Here is a 12,266-nt window from a genome sequence, read left to right as displayed (position 1 = left end):
CTTTTTTAGAGTTAAACCTTTTTAAATTCTAATTGTTATCTTTTTTTGGCTACACCCTCAAGATGCAGTTTTTTGTTTTGGGGGTGTTTTTTGTTTGTTTTTTTACAGAGACAGAGAAAGTCAGAGAGAGGGATAGATAGGGACAGACAGACAGGAACAGAGAGAGATGAGAAGCATCAATCATCAGTTTTTTGTTGCAACACCTTAGTTGTTCATTGATTGCTTTCTCATATGTGCTTTGACTGCGGGCCTTCAGCAAACTGAGTAACCCCTTGCTGGAGCCAGCGACCTTAGGTCCAAGCTGGTGAGCTTTTGCTCAAACCAGATGAGCCTGCGCTCAAGCTGGTGACCTCGGGGTCTCAAACCTGGGTCCTCCGCATCCCAGTTCGACGCTCTATCCACTGTGCCACCGCCTGGTCAGGCTAAAGATGCAGTTTATACTAAATCTTGTAGTTTAATTCAGATATGTATAAATAAAATCAAGTTAAGTATTTAAGTGTAAATGTCAGTCCTGTATAATGTCACCTACTTTACATGAATAGCTCATTTATGTATATTATAATTGTACATAGTATGTATCCAAAAGAAATATGCTGAAAGAAATGTACTATAAAAATTACAATTTTTGCCTGACTGGATAGAGCATAGAACTGGGACGCGGAAGACCCAGGTTAGAAACCCTGAGGTCACCAGCTTGAGCGCGGGCTCATCTGGTTTGAGCACGGCTCATCAGTTTGATCCCAAGGCCGCTGGCTTGAGCAAAGGGTCACTCAGTCTCCAGTAGCCCACATCCCCACTGCAGTCAAGGCACATATGAGAAAGCAATCAATGAACAACTAAGGTGTCATAAGTAAGAATTGATGCTTCTCATCTCTCTTCCTGTCTGTCTGTCCCTATCTGTCTCTCTCTCTCTCTCTCTGTCTCTGTCACACACAAAAAAAAATTACTATTTTTTAGAGTGAATAAAAAGAAATCTAACTAGTACAAATATTAATCAAGCTAACAAGTTAAAGTGTATCCACCACAATCTGTAGTAAGATCTCTAAGATATTTAAGTACTGACTCCCTTGGGTTGATCTGTTGACTTACAATAAGTCAGCACTATTTTCACATTTCCTTTTCTAATTTAAAACACTGCTACATATGACAAAGGAAAAACAGTAAAGATAAATTTTATGAAAACCGTATTTCAAATGTTTTTTAAATATACCATAAGCAACAGAGAAAAGACCCTAATTATTTCTACATTTAACAATTAAACACTCCAGTACTTAGGTTTATAAGACAAAAACATCAAAATGATAAGCCTGGCCTGTGATGGCACACTGCATAGAGTGCTAACCTAAAACACTGAGGTTGCTACTTCAAAACCCTGGTTTGCCCAGTCAAGGCACATACAACAAGCAACAAATGAAGAGCTACAGTAAAGCAACACTTCTTGTTCCCCTGACTCTCCACTCTCTGTAAAATCAACAAATAAAATCTGTTTGTCAAAAATAAAAATCAACATGATAATGTGGCTGCTGTTCCATTATTTGCTAAGTTTTTTGCCAATAAAACATATCAATATGTCAGTTTATGGTTTAAGACATATATTCTGTACAAGAACATGTACTTGTATTTTTAAGTTAATCTGCAGATAGAAAGCCCACCCAATTTCCACTTTACTATAAATACAATTCAATCCTTTAGTATAAACCAATTAAGTGAATGTATGGAAAGAATAAACTATTCCTAATATACTTTAAACTATCTCTACGTTAAACTATACTATGTTGAACTAATTTGCACTATTCTTCTGCTATTTAAATCACACAAAAGTTAAACTATTCTGTTTTTATCTACAGAACACAGAAATCTTTTAGACAATCTACCAAAAAAGAAGTTCTACGAACTTTTACATGTAAGCAAAAGAGAGAATGGAGCCGTGAAGTGACTTAGGCAGATCACAGAAACCAATACCACAAGGTACAGCGAGGACGTGGTGGAGGTATAATTTGTTTCTTAAATTTTTATTTATTGATTTTTTTTAGAGAGAGAGGAGTGAGAGAGAGAGACAGAGAGAGAGAGAGAAGGGGGAGGAGCAGGAAGCATCAACTCCCATATGTGCCTTGACCAGGCAAGCCCAAGGTTTCGAACCGGCGACCTCAGTGTTCCAGGTCGACGCTTTATCCCACTGCGCCACCACAGGTCAGGCTGTTTCTTAAATTTTTAAAACTGCTATTTCCTTAAAATATATCCTAGGCTCAAGGGTAAAAATCAAAACGTGTAAAATAAAATAAAGAAAAAGGTAAAATGACAAAAAACAATTAAAAAATAACCAAACCAAATCAAATAAAAAAACTAACTGGTAGGCATAAAACTAATATGCAAAAATATATTTTAAACTGAACCCTCAGAGTTATAAACTAAGACTTTGCTAAACTAAAGTAGAAATTTCTATAACAAACGTCTCCTGAGCTTTAAAAAAGCATGCAGCTGGTCTTCAAATGTCACTTGGTTCTAACATTGAGGAGATGCACAGGAACTTAACTCTTGTTTATATCAATTAGCCTATGGTAAAACTGGTTTCATTATATGTCATTTCAATTAAAGTCACAGGGTCTATAGATGATGTTAAGTGAGGACTTACCGTCCTCACTGGGGAGAAGATACTGGTAAGGAGCTTTCAAAGGGGCTTCCCTCACACAAAACTGCCTCTAGTAATTTTGTTGTTGTTTGGCAGCTAGGTAAGAGGTACAGGCTTTTCAGTAATTAGAAAGTCTATGAATGTTCTGTACAAAGACCAGAAGCATGGCATGACCAGGTAGTGGTGCAGTGGATAGAGCGTCAGACTGGGATGCGGAGGACCCAGGTTCGAGACCCGAAGGTCGCCAGCTTGAGTGCGGGTTCATCTGGCTTGAGCAAAAAGCTCACCAGCTTGGACCCACGGTCACTGGCTCGAGTAAGGGGTTACTCAGTCTGCTGAAGGCCCGTGGTCAAGGCACATATGAGAAAGCAATCAATAAACAACTAAGGTGTCAAAATGAAAAACTGATGATTGATGCTTCTCATCTCTCTCCGTTCCTGTCTGTCTGTCCCTATTTATCCCTCTCTCTGACTCTCTCTCTCTCTCTCTGTCCCTGTAAAAAAAAAAAAAAAAGGACCAGAAGCATGAACACAACTGCTCCAATGAGACCATAGGATATTCGTTTCGTGTAGGGATTTTTATGCAGAATTTATATAATAGGCAGAAGTGATTTTAGAGAAAAACAGAAAAGAAAGACTCCCTAAGACTTTCAACTTCTACACAAGTTTCTTTCTAGAGTCCTTCTTTGAAGACAAAAGCTTTGAAATTAAAAATCTGTCATAGATTTATTACCCTAAAACTTTCATTCCTATGACATAAATTTATTAAAACAAACCAAACCACTATATACTATATTGTGTTCTCCAGTCTAGAGCTTTGATGGAACTAAAACCCACTTCTCTGCATGCACAGGACTTCTTTATTTGTAAAAAAGAAAAGACTTTGGAGAAATTATCATCAATCTTTTAAACCCTAATTCCTCATTTGTAAAACAGAGGGGTAAGCTTAAATGCTCAAAAATTAAATGTTCAGAAATGCAAATGGTTGAAAGAAGGCCATACATCAAACCAAATATAGATCTATCTATGGAGTTCCTATGGTTTAAAAAAAAAAAGTCCACAAACCTGAAGGGAAGAAAGTGGATAGAGTCAGCCCATATTCACTGGAGTTAGTTAAGGGTGGGAAATAATGAAGCCATGATGAACAGAAGCTCGAGTTTCCAGCATAGATGCTGGAGAGAAGATACTGGCAGGAGCTTTCAAAAGGGGCTTCCCTCAGCAGTTAAGTCTTTAAAACCAACCAGATGGGTCCTTCTCTGTGGCTTCAAGGACTAATATAGCCAAGCTCTAAAGTCCCTTCCTAAAAATAGATGAAGGGAGCAACCCAATTTTGAAATAAGCCAAGGTCTAAAACTATGCTCATATATGTATATGTATCATATAATGAGGGACACTCTTCTATAACTCATTAGTCAGAGGAGAAGCAGAAACTAAAAGCTGTATTTATTCTGTTCGCTGAAGTACTAATTTTAGAACATGATTGTTATGATTATAGAAACTGATCACACAGAAACATCTGCAATCAAATGCTAGACATACACCATAAAGATTAGAAAAACAAAAATAAAAATTTTCCAATCCTGTATCTCAAAATATACCTCGGATCACAAAATCTGAAAAACAAGACATTTACTAATCCCTTCATTTTAGAGATGACTAAAAGCCTCCAGATAAATTTAAGAGAAACTTAAATCTCAAAATGAGAAAAAAAATGGTTTTAAGACTGGGGTGGAAAAAAAGTAAAGAAAAAATAATGTTCTGAGAAATAAAGTACTGTAATGTCTGGCTTATGAAGGAATAGAAAGAAAAACAGCCTGACCAGGCGGTGGCGCAGTGGATAGAGCGTCGGACTGGGGCATGGAGGACCCAGGTTTGAAATCTTGAGGTCGCCAGCTTGAGTCCAAGGTCGCTGGCTTAAGCAAGGGGTTACTCGGTCTACTGTAGCCCCCAGTCAAGGCACATATGAGAAAGCAATCAATATACAACTAAGGTGTCTCAACGAAGAATTGATGTTTCTCATCACTCTCCTTCCTCTCTCTGTCTGCCCCTCTCTCTGTCTCTCTCTGTCACACACACACACACACACACACACACACAAAATAGAAAGAAAAACAGAAAACTGTCACTACAGTAAAAATGAAGAAACAATGTATAAGAGGCAAATAAAGACACATATGCACACTGAGTTCAACTAAAGAAAATGTATTTTGGCCTGACCAGGAGGTGGCGCAGTGGATAGAGCGTCGGACTGGGATGCGGAAGACCCAGGTTTGAGATCCTGAGGTCGCCAGCTTGAGCGCAGGGTCATCTGATTTGAGCAAAAAGCTCACCTGCTTGGACCCAAGGTTGCTGGCTCAAGCAAGGGGTTACTCAGTCTGCTGAAGGCCCGTAGTCAAGGCACATATGAGAAAGCATTCAATGAACAACTAAGGTGTCGCAATGCGCAACGAAAAACTAATGATTGATGCTTCTCATCTCTCCGTTCCTGTCTGTCTATCCCTGACTCTGATTCTCTGTCTCTGTAAAAAAAAAAAAAAAAAAAAAAGAAAAAAGAAAATGTATTTTGAAATGACTAGTGAACTTTTTTTTTTTTTAAGTCAGATACTGATAGAGAAAGGAGGGAGGGAGAAAAGGAGGGAAGGAGGAAAGAGAAAAAGAGAGAGAGAGAGAACAGCAGTCATTTGTTACTCCACTTAGTTGTGCATTCTTTGGTTGCTTCCCATATATGCCCTGACCAGGGATTGAACCCCTGAAACCTTGGTCTTTCGGGAAGATACTCTAACCCACTAAGCTAACAGTTCAAGGTCTATAGTGAACTTTTTTTGGTGACAGAGACAGAGAGAGGGACAGATAGGAACAGGCAGGAGAGAGATGAGAAGCGTCAATTCTTTGTTGCAGCACCTTAGTTGTTCATTGATTGCTTTCTCATATGTGCCTTGACCGTGGGGCTACAGCAGAAGACCGAGTGATCCCTTGCTCAAGCCAGCGACCTCAGGGTTTTGAAGTTGGGTCCTCCGCGTCCCAGTCGGACGCACTGCGCTACCGCCTGGTCAGGCTATAGTGAACTTAAGCAGAAAACATTTCATTAACAACAAACGAACTTGACCTGTGGTGACACAGCGGATAAAGCATGGACCTGGATTGCTGAGGTCGGGTTCCTAAACCACGCGAGGTCAAGGCACATTCGAAAAGCAACTACTATAAGATGATGCTTCCTGCTCCTCCCCCCTTCTCTCTCTCTCTAAAATTAATAAGTATAAAAGCCCACGCAGAAAACAGCTGATCGCTCTAGAACACCGCATTTTTACCCCAGGGGTGCACGTCTCCATTCTCACAGTATAGAGAACACCAAAATGACAGGACGCTCTCACAGTCTGTCAATTACCAGGATCACTCAAGCCCAATCGCTAGTAGTTACGTGTGCCTGCTACCTGTTAGCCTGTTCTAGAGCGAGTCCCCAGATCTGAGCCCCAGCGAGGAACTGGGAAAGCCTTTGTTGTCCCCTAACTATGGAAGCCACCACACTTCAGTCTACCCCGGAGCCTCAAGGCAAGATTCCCCCCTCGGCCCGGTACATCTGCTCAGATTGGGGGTTTCGCACAGCCCTCCGCCAAGCTAAGCAAAAGCGGGAGAAACCCAGGCACAGCACAAATGTGACCTACTAGTTCCAGGAGGGGTCAAAGTGGGAAAAGTTGGAGGGCAGGTACCTAGGGCCCTGTTTCGCAATGGAAGATGATCACAATGAGGCGGCAGGCCGTCCTGCTGGGGGAAAGGACGGCGACATGCTGGGGTCAGGGGTCGGGGAAGAGAGATGCTCAAGTGAGAGCAGGGGCAAAAATGAGAGGTGGCGGCGTACGGAAGCACTGAGGCAAGAGGCGAGAAACCCGGGATTGTAAGGGGCGGGCGAGGCGGAGGGAGAACTGCGAGGCGAAAGGTGCGCGGAGGCGAGAAACGCTAAGCTGAGGTAAGAGAGGAGAGAGGCCAGCGTGAGGCAAAGGGCTGAAGTGAGGAAGCACAGCAGGGACAAGGGACAAGGAACAAGCAAAGGAACCCCTATCCACAGGGACCGGGACAGAACTCTTGACCCGTCCCTCTACCGGCTGTACGCGTCCAGCCGCACTCACACCCTGTCGGCAGCGAAGACTCACCGAAAGCCTGCAGGGACCCCACAGCAGGACATGGGGACCGGTCCAGACCCACAGTAGAACCAAGCGGGTGGAGGAAACCGCGGCGTTAGCGTGACCCGGATGCGCATCCCTAGAAACCGGAAGTCACCGTCCAGGGTCACCTCACAATCCACACCTCGTTCCACCAGAAGCCTCGGGGCGCATGTGTCAGGCCTCACGGGCGGGGTAGCGCGTACGCGGCTCCGCTCACTCAGGCGCCCCGGCGAGCCCCTCCCCTGGCCACACCTCTCTCGGGGCCTCCACGTTATTATTGGTCTTTGCTGCGCCCCGGTGCCGGGTAAAATATAACGAGGCGCTCATTTTTCTAGAATGTTTTTTAAAATGAGTTTAATCCCTGCCTCCTTAAAGCGAACCTGAGGTGAAGTGCATTTGGTACATTTTAAAAAACTCTGGAAGAGTGGGTAGGAAGTTTTGGAAGACACTTAGGGAGAGGCTAGTCCAAGGTGATTTTGTCCCCAACATTAGTTCTAACTCTTACTGTATTAAGTTCACAATTAACTTCTATTTCGTGCACGTTATGTTATGTAATTACATTATGTTATGAAACAACAATTTGAAATTCTTTACGAACTTTACTGCCCAGCTATGGGTTGAATTCAGGTTTTGTGGTGGCCTGAAATCTATTCAGTTTGGAGGCCCTTTTTAAGAAAATTCAAATTACAAATTAAAAAAGTTTTCATTGCCTGACCAGGCGGTGGCGTAGTGAATAGAGCGTTTGACGGGGATACTGAGGACCCAGGTTCGGGACCCCGAGGTCGCCAGCTTGAGCACGGGCTCATTCTGGTTTGAGCAAAGCTCACCAGCTTGGACCCAAGGTCGCTGGCTTGAGCAAGGGGTTACTTGGTCTGCTGAAGGCCCACAGTCAAGGCACATATGAGAAAGCAATCAACAGACAACTAAAATGTCGCAATGCGCAACGAAAAACTAATGATTGATGCTTCTCATCTCTTCATTCCTGTCTGTCTGTCCCTGTCTATCCCTCTCTCTGACTCTCTCTGTTTCTGTAAAAAAAAAAGTTTTCACTAACACAAAGTCCAGAAAAATTGCACACTACTAGTTTACTGCTTCATATCCCTCCAAAATAGTTGTCTTTTGTTTTCGTTTGTTTTTTAGGGGGTAAATAATTTGGCTGTGGTCTTTGATCACCTTTACTTATGGCAACAATTTACTAAATGATATCACTAACGTAGTAAGATCTTTGTCTCTGCCTGAGGGGTGGTGGCACAGTGGATAGCACATAGACCTGGGACACTGAGGACACAGGTTCAAAACCCTGAGGATAAGGGCTTGAGCACAGGCTCATCTGCTTGAGCGTGAGATCATAGACATATGCCATGGTCGCTGGCTTGAGCAAGGAGTCACTGCCCTCCCCAACAAGGCACATATGAGAAGCAATCAATGAACAGCTAAAGTGATGCAACTACCAGTTGATGCTTATCTCTCTCCCTACCTCTGTGTGTGTGTGTGTGTGTGTGTGTGTGTGTCTGTGTTTGTCGCTAAAAAAAAGAAAGGAAAAATTCACAGTAGATTCGAGCTAACAGAAGAACAGACCAATGAACTTGAAGATACATCAACTGAGATATCTAATCTGGAAAACAGTGAAGAAAAAGGAACAGTCTCACAGGTCTATGGGACATCATTAAGTGGACTACCACAAAGAGAAAAATAAAGGGCCAGAAAAAAATTTTAAAAAAGATCTTTAACTCTTCTCTCTCACCTCACATTCATCAGCAAATTCTGCAGGATCTGCCTTCAAAATCTGCTCAGAATCAGACCATTTTCTGCCTCACTAAATGTGTGACTGTTTGCCCTTTTATACCATTGCCCTCCCACACTCTATTAATGGCACTGGGCATCCGTTAAAACGTTAATCAGATCACCTTGCTCCTCCAGTGGATTTCTATTGATATTTCAAAGTGAAAACCAAAATTTTTATATTGGCCAACAGGATCCTCAAGATTTGACACCACCCCTTTCCCCAGTACAACTAACCTCATGTCCTACTCTCTCCATTATTCCTCTATTCAAGGTGCATTGGTCTATTTGCTGTTCCTCAAACCTGCACATAGACTCATGGACTTTGTGTTTGCTGATCCCTCTGCTTGGAATGCCCTTCCCCCAGAATAGCATCATTTACCCTGTCACCTCCTTTACATCTTTGTTCAAATGTCACCCTGTCAATGAGGGTGACCCTTTCCTGACAGTATTTTTCCCCTGAAACTATATTTAAAATGAAGCACCACCATCCTCCCTGTACTTCCTAACCCAGTTCCCCTCTTAATTTTTCTCTTATTAATTCCATCCAACAATTTGCCAGTGAATTTGGTTTAATGTTGCTCTCCTCACAAACACACACACCAGAATGTAAGTTCCATGAGGGCACATATGTTTGTTTTGTTCATGGATATATTTCAGCACCAGAACAGAGCCTGACACATGATAGTCACCCAATAAATATTTCTTGAATGAAATATTAACCTTGCTATTACTGATCTGAAACCATGCAAGCAGAGCTCCACCAGGGGGCGCACACGAGTAACTAATGTGGTATTCCCAGAAGTTACTCCCAAATCATATACATATTCATAATTCTAAAACAGAGCTACAGGCAGGCACACAAATTCTTCTCCAGAGCAAAGATTGCTGTACCTATTAGCAATAAATGTCCTCCAATGTCTTCACAGTTCCTTTAACTTCATAGTTAAAGTCCAAGTTTTAACTATGGTCTACAAGGCCCTTATTGGCCTGCTCTTCCTAACTCGGATATTATGCCCTCCCTTCTTCTCAGGTACTGAGCTCTAGCCATCCTGTCTTTCTTTCTTCTTCATGTACAAACCTAAGACCTAAGAGTGTTCTCCTTGAACACTCTTCCCCAAACTTCAAATGACTGGTTTCTTCAACTATGCTTCATACAGGCCTCCCATGATCTCCTGTCTCCTGTCTAAAGGAGCTCCCACCACTTACTTTGTCAAACCTTATTTTTTCTTCTAGTCCCCACCACTATCTGAAATTGCTTTATCTGTCACTAGAAAGTAGGCTTCATGGGGGTCTTTATCTCTCTTGTTTACTGCTGACTTCCTAGCCAGCACTGGCATAGTTGACATATAGTAGTAGGTGCTGCTTGGTAAACAAAATAAATAATTACAAACATTTATTGAATGAAGCTTTGCTGTGTGTCAATGGCTATACTTAGCAAATATATAAGAGTTCATGTTTTTCCTTTTTCTTTTTTATTCAGTGAGAATAGGAGAGGCAGAGACAGACAGCAAGTCCACTAGAGGGCGAAGCTCTGCCCATCTGGGGCATTGCTCCAGTGCTCAACTCATCTATTCTTAGCGCCTGAGGTGGAGGCCATGGAGCCATCCTCAGTGCCCAGGGCCAACTCACTCCAATAGAGCCATGGTTGCAGGAGGGAAAGGGAGAGAGAGAGGGGGGAGAGGGGGAGAAGCAGATGGGCACTTCTGTGTACCCTAAGAGTCAACCTGGGACTTCCACATGCCGGGCCAATGCTCTACCACTGAGCCAACTAGCTAGGGCTCATGTTTTCTTTTAATCCTTTCATACATCTTCAAAAATATTACGATTATCTCTATTTTGCAGATGAGGAAATTGAGACAGGGATAGATTTAGCAACTTGCTCGAGGCCACAAAACTAAGAAGAAGCAAACCTGGGAATTTAATCAAGTCTGTATGACTTCAGAGCCCATGATTTTAACTACTGGGCCATATCCTTCTCCAATTACAGGAAGAGTAATAGGTAGTCAAGTATGAATTAATTTACTTATTAATTTTTTTCTCTGATGTCATACATTTATGCTTACTCTCATGGTCAACAGGAGCAAAAATATTTGTTGGGATTTTTTTTTTTCCTACACTACTTCTGATGACAGATCTAAAGAAATATGGCAGAAAAGATGGTTTTGTTCAAGCTGGGGTAATTACTTAGATATTTGTTATGTTATTCTGTAAATCTGAACTATTTCATTCAAAATTTAACACAAAGGAAAGGCTATTGAAACAGTCCAAAAATATTACAACCAGATATTTCTAAGCAAAAGCCAAAATATAAATCAAAACGAAGTCTAGTTACACAAAATGTGTCTAAAAATAAGCCCTCTATGTTCTCATTTTTAAAAAATGTAATGAATGTACAATCAGTGTTTTATAACAGTTGTGAATTTAAACTCTCCTGATTGACTTATCTGAAGTACTTTGGTCAGGGCTTTATTTCCGTTGGTGTCCTCTTTCCTCTTCTGCACCTTAGACAATATTATTACATACATGGCAGTGAACTTCTAAAAGCACTCTATAATTGGTAGGATTGTATAATGGTTCATATGGAAAACAGTATGGGAGTTCCTCAAAAAAATCAAAATTAAAACTACCATATAATCCAGCTATCCCTCTTATTACTTCAAAAGATTAAAGTATCTAGGAATACCTGTAATAATAAACAGTGAGAGAGGCATTACATTGATTCCCTCCCTGAATTATAATCTCACTTTTCTACCAAAACTGGCAGAGGAAGTGAAGTAAGTGGAAACTAGAAAAAGCTTCACCTGCTCTGCTGAAGAGGGAATCTCACAATAATATGGCTGCCATTTACCAGGCACCCACTGTCCCAGGCACTGTATTAGTCCTTCAGAACCATCAACTCACTGAATTTCCCCAACAGCGCAATTATTATCTATTATTTACCTATATATACTACCCTGATTATCCCCACATTACAGAAGACTGGCCCTCAAGGTTGTTAAATTACTAAGCCAAAATCCCAGAAGGTAAAGGGGCAGGATCCAAGCACAGATGTGTGACTCCAGCACAGTATCACCAGAAGGGCAAGCCAGCTCCAGGCTCCTGGTCTAGTTTCATATCAGAGTCCTTGAGGCCAAAGCCCCTCCCCGTCACATTTCTGAGCCAATCTGGAGAGAGGTGAGTGGTTACTGAGCACCTCTGCTTCTCTCCTCCTACTTTGGATCCAAGAGATTTCTTTGCAGACACCTTACACAGCACTCAACATCTGGCTCCAAAGAGTCCCCTAAGTCACCTCTGCTGTCCACAAAAACTGTGTCTAGAGAGCCCTAGCCACCTCAATGCCATACCCTCCCAAGTAATGGCTCTTGTTAACCCCTGTTTACCATCTTAACTTCATCCACAGGAATTAGATTTCTCCCACTCCATTCTCCTTGATTTACTAAGCCTAATGGTTAAAAGCAATGGCTTTGACACCAGATGCACTTAGGTGCAAGTGTCTGCATTACCACTGCCTACTACCTGTGTGTAAGTTTCTTCATCTTCAGGCTCCTAACCTAAAAATAGGAATGATAATATGCTACCATTTTAGTAGGGCTATTGTGAGGATAAGATGCACTAACATACAGCAAGCATCTAGCACAGTATATGGCACTTTGTAAACACTCAATAAACAGTAGTTATTATTCTCATTACTTT

The 12,266-nt window shown here is 41.8% G+C and overlaps 1 protein-coding gene across 5 annotated transcripts in view; it reads right to left on the bottom strand.

The window, feature by feature from the left end:
- EYA3 (EYA transcriptional coactivator and phosphatase 3) overlaps positions 1-6,886 on the bottom strand; it is a 105,821-nt gene extending 98,935 nt beyond the window's left edge. For all 5 annotated transcript variants that reach the window (XM_066269908.1, XM_066269910.1, XM_066269909.1 and 2 more), the window contains exon 1: positions 6,777-6,886. The gene's annotated coding sequence lies outside the window, so the exon portion shown is untranslated. The remainder of the gene's footprint in view (positions 1-6,776) is intronic.
- Positions 6,887-12,266: the final 5,380 nt, after the last annotated feature.

The sequence above is a fragment of the Saccopteryx bilineata genome, chromosome 3 (genome assembly GCF_036850765.1).
Source record: "Saccopteryx bilineata isolate mSacBil1 chromosome 3, mSacBil1_pri_phased_curated, whole genome shotgun sequence".
Lineage (NCBI taxonomy): Eukaryota > Metazoa > Chordata > Mammalia > Chiroptera > Emballonuridae > Saccopteryx > Saccopteryx bilineata.
The sequence above is the reverse complement of the archived record's forward strand: the minus strand, read 5'-3'. Positions and strand labels throughout refer to the sequence as shown.